The sequence below is a fragment of the Jaculus jaculus genome, chromosome 4, assembly GCF_020740685.1.
Source record: "Jaculus jaculus isolate mJacJac1 chromosome 4, mJacJac1.mat.Y.cur, whole genome shotgun sequence".
Lineage (NCBI taxonomy): Eukaryota > Metazoa > Chordata > Mammalia > Rodentia > Dipodidae > Jaculus > Jaculus jaculus.
Genome location: NC_059105.1, coordinates 123918503 through 123923182, shown reverse-complemented (window position 1 = coordinate 123923182; position 4680 = coordinate 123918503). Strand labels below are relative to the sequence as shown.

Genomic DNA, 4680 nt, shown 5'->3' with positions numbered 1-4680 from the left:
CATGTGTAGGGGAATGTGTATTATCCCAGAACTTGGAGGCAAAGATATAAAGCTCTCTAGGGCTTGATGGCTAGCTAGTCTTGCTGACTTATACACTGAGGGACCCTGTTTCAAAATGGGCGTGCCAGGGCTTCCAGCCACTGCAAATGAACTCCAGATGCATGTGCCCCCTTGTGCATCTGGCTAATGTGGGTCCTGGGGAATCGACCCTCGAACCGGGGTCCTTAGGCTTCACAGGCAAGTGCTTAACTGCTAAGCCATCTCTCTCCAGCCCTATGCAGGTAATTTTAAATGTGAAGTCTCACAAATTTATGATTATTCCTTGGATAAAGGGGGTCTTGATTGGATATTTGCTTCAAATATGACGCTCTTGGTGACTGTGTTATGTTGGAAAACAGTTTCCCATTCAGGTTTTTTGGACTACTAGATCTCTTAATGCTTTAGTTGACCTATAGTTTTGTTAAGTCGGGGAGGGAAGAAAAATCATTAATGCTACCGCTATGGGCAATCAGTTCGTCGCACTGAATGTTTGCTTTCTTTTTTAAAGAACTTGACAATGTCCATATGTATACATATCCTCATTTGTTCGGCTTCCTCTACCCACTCCCCTCAAACCATTCTTTCCAGTTAGTTCCTCTCCTATTTTGATGTCATCACTTTTCCCCTAAAAATATTATGCAATTGTTGTGTAAGCAGCATCAGCCACTGTGAGGTTATGAATGCAAGGGCCACTTTGTGTCTGGAAGAAAGCATTCCAAGTCACTCTTCCTTGTCTTTAAGCTCTTATATTCTTTCTTTCACCTCTCTGCAATGGTCCCTGAGCTTTGGGGGATGTGATAAAGATGTATTTTAGTGTTGAACACTCCACTGTCCCTTCTTCTCAGCATTTTGATGAGTTTTGAGTCACTCCAGTGGTCACTGCCATCTGAAAAGAGAAGCTTCTCTAACCAAACGTGTGGGCATACACATAGGTATTTAGAGGGAAATTTGTGAATGTTCATTTTATGTCAGTTTTAATGTTTTGTGGATATAGTCTGTGCTTGGGAGATGCTAATATAGAACTTTGCAAAAGCACAAATGCAAATTTATATATGAGCATGCACAATTTACTCATTTCAACAAGCATAGGTCAGAAGGAGAATTCTCAAATGAAAAGATTTAAGCTATTAGAAAAATGAAGCTAGTTGTAATTACCTGCCCAGATTTCTGCATCCTTTTTATATTTAGTTGGTCCTCTACCTTATCACCCTTGCACAGATAAAGATTTCTGGGGGAATCAGAAAGATGTTGGCTTCATCAAGGCTTCTCTCTTAATGTTCCTATGCAGACCTATATGACCTACCTTTCTCTTTAGCCAAGAAACGACTGGGAGGACTCAGGGGACAAGAGAGAAGGTAGGACAATAGAAACCCTTTATATAGACTGGCAGGTGCCTCAGCGATAAAATAAAGAATGTTATGATCCATCCTTTGCATTTTTGTGTATGCCAGGTGCACAGAGTGGAACATACTCCTGATGTGCTTTTGTAGTGGCAAAAGTTCCTAGTGTTCTCGCTCCCTCTTTCAAGTAAATAAACAATTTTTTTTTTTTTTTTTTTGTTTATCGAGGTAGGGTCTCACTCTGGTCCAGGCTGACCTGGAATTAACTCTGTCATCTCAGGTTGGCCTTGAACTCATGGCAATCCTCCTACCTCTGCCTCCCGAGTGCTGGGATTAAAGGCGTGCGCCACCACGCCCGGCTATAAATAATTTTTTAAAGGCAGGAATATTCCCATATAGCTAGTAGAGATTAAGAGGAATGTTGTGCCTTGAGAGGTGGAAGAAAAGGAGAAAAGGGTTCATATTTTATAACAGTAAATTAAAGAAAAGTTGCAATCTTCCTACTGAAAAATTAGTGTCAGAATGTGTGGTTGCACCTAAAGTCCTGAGAGAAGCCTTCTGGGACAGCAGAATCTGCAAGGTCTGTGGAAACAGATGTGCAGTTGCTTTTCATCTTCATTTTTGCTTTCTGAATCAGTGACTCCTTTCCTCCTTTCAAATGGCTCCTCTCTTTGTGGCTCACTATGCCAAAAAATCAAGATGACACCTAACCCCCTGGGGAGAATTGAGGAACTGAGCCAATATCATACTTGGGAAAATTGGTCCTTTCCCCAAGTTATGAGCACAACCCATATCTGTTACCCCATAGGATTTTCCCCATCACTATTTCTTAGTTAGAAGATTGGTTCAGATCAGGGCCAGCTACAGAGCAAAGTTTTCATTTTCCACCCTACTTTCCTTAGATACCTTTGAGTGTGTGTTATGTTATTTTGGCAACACTGAAAACATGTCTTTGGACCAGGCATACTGGTATACAGCTGAGGCTCTAGCAGGACTAAGCTGAGATAGGAGGAAGTTTGAGGTTAACCTGGGGTACATACAGAAAGCTTGTCTTTAAAAAGTTTTACACACACACACTTATTATTGAGATAGAAAATTGATTCAGGGTTAGAGATGCACTCTTTTTGTTTGCTTGTTTGTGTTTTTTTTGCCAGGTGGGCTCTTACTCCAGCCCAAGCTGACCTGGCACTCACTCTGTAGTCCCAGGATGGTCTCAAATTTACAGCAATCCTGCTACCTCTGTCTTCTGAGTACTGGGATTAAAAGAGGTTACCATCATGCCTGGCTAAGATTCACTCATTTTTACAACGTGGTGGGAAGCATGCCTGTGCCTTAAACAACTGTCTCCATTCCTGGAAGAGATGGGGCAAGCCACAGATGCTAAGAGCCTCTCAACTCTATCAGGGCTTTGAACTCTTTTAGAGAAGGAAACTCTATGGATGGAGGACCAAAGTAGAAAGATGGAGTCTTGCTGATCTTAGATATTTATTTATTTGATTTTTAACTCTTTTTAAAATTTTATTTAAGTATTTGTAAGCAGATGTTGGGAGCCATTTGGCAGCAAGACTTCAGCAAATCTATTGCAAAACTTTAGCAAGACTATAGCACCTACATGTAAGCAAGATTATGTATATTCAGTGTCGGAAGCCATTTGGCTGGCCTTATATCCATAACTCTGGGCCCTTTGGCAGCAAGACTTTAGCAAGACATTAGCACCTATATGTAAGCAAGATTATGCATATTCAGTGTAGGAAGCCATTTGGCTGGCCTTGATAGTCTTTTGTACTGAGAAGAAGTGAAATGCAAAAACTGTGTAACAGGAAGGTTTTTTTGATAGAAGCTTGTGTGAAGCTCCTGGAATTTTTGTCCATGGAAAAACTGTTTGTAAGAAGATATAAAAAGTAATGCTGTGAAATAAACCTGGCTTCAGTCCTTGCTTCAGTCCTGGAGTCCTTGCTTTCATTCTCAAGCAGAGAAAGATAGGAGGCAGGAAGAGAGAATGGGCATGCCAGGGCCTCTAGCCACTGCAAATGAGCTCCAGTATATGTGGCTTACGAGGTTACTGGGGAATTAAGTGCCTTAACCTCTCCAGCCCATGATCTTATTTTAAAAAAATATTGCTTTTTTCCTCAGCTGCCGCCAAGGTGCTCCGTTCTTTTGGGGAAGCTAAGGCCGCGTTTGGGGTGAGGCCCTCTCTTCATCCGGCGACTAGCACCGTGCCCGGCAGTCTGCATCCCCCCATATACTCAGCCCTCATCCTGCACGACGACGAAGTGACCATCACAGAGGACAAGATCAATGCCCTCATTAATTAAAACAGCCAGTGTGAACGTTGAGCCGTTTTGGCCCAGCTTGTTTGCAAAGGCCCTGGCCAATGTCAACATCGGGAGCCTCATCTGCAATGTAGGCCCTGCCCCCGCCGCTGCTGCCGCTGCCGCCCCAGCTGAGGAGAAGAAAGTGGAAGCCAGGAAAGAAGAGTCAGAGGAGTCCGATGACAACATGGGCTTTGGTCTTTTTGACTAAACCTCTTGTAACACACTCAATAAAAAGTCTGTTGTTGTTACCTAGAGGACCTGGTCACCCAGGAGTCACCTAGAGGACCGCCACAGAAGCCGAGACACTCAAATGTAAAAGCAACAGGTTTCTTTTAATGTCAAGCTTAAGCAGGGACTCAATCCACACAGACCGACGCAGCGGGAGTGGGAGAGAGCTCCAACCTTCTAAAAGTAGGGGTTTATAAAGGAAGAGTGGGAAGGGGAAAAAGGGGTTACATCACATTGCATCTTTTAAAATGATTGGTTCCAAGAAGGCAAGCATGGGAACATTTCTAGTTGCTCATCTCTGGTCAGCAGACTGCTTGTAGATCCTATCTTTTGCCAGGGGCTGGAGGCCCCCACAGCTAAGTATTTCTGGAGTGTCCTGTTGAGCAAGTGAGCATGAGTTACAGAAGCAAAGGTCGGCATGTTAATCAGTTAGTTCCTTATCTGAGCCGAGCCCAGGCTCCTCCTTTGTTCACAAAGATTTGTCCTACAATGGCAGTGTCATTGTTTAATTATTTACGCATTATTTCTTTTTAGTCTCTCAATATATATATTATTTATTTATTTATTTGGCAGAGAAAGAGGGAGGGAGAGAGCAAGAACGAGCAAGTGAGAGAGAGAGAGAATGGGTGCGCCAGGGCCTCCAGCCACTGCAAACAAACTCCAGACCGTGTGCACCCCCTTGTGCATCTGGCTAATGTGGGTCCTGGGGAATTGAACCTGGGTCCTTTGGCTTTGCAGGCAAACACCTAAGCCACTAA

The 4680-nt window shown here is 43.3% G+C and overlaps 1 pseudogene; it reads left to right on the top strand.

Moving 5' to 3' along the window:
- The first annotated feature begins 361 nt into the window (after positions 1-361).
- Positions 362-3933, top strand: LOC101608754 (annotated as a pseudogene).
- Positions 3934-4680: the final 747 nt, after the last annotated feature.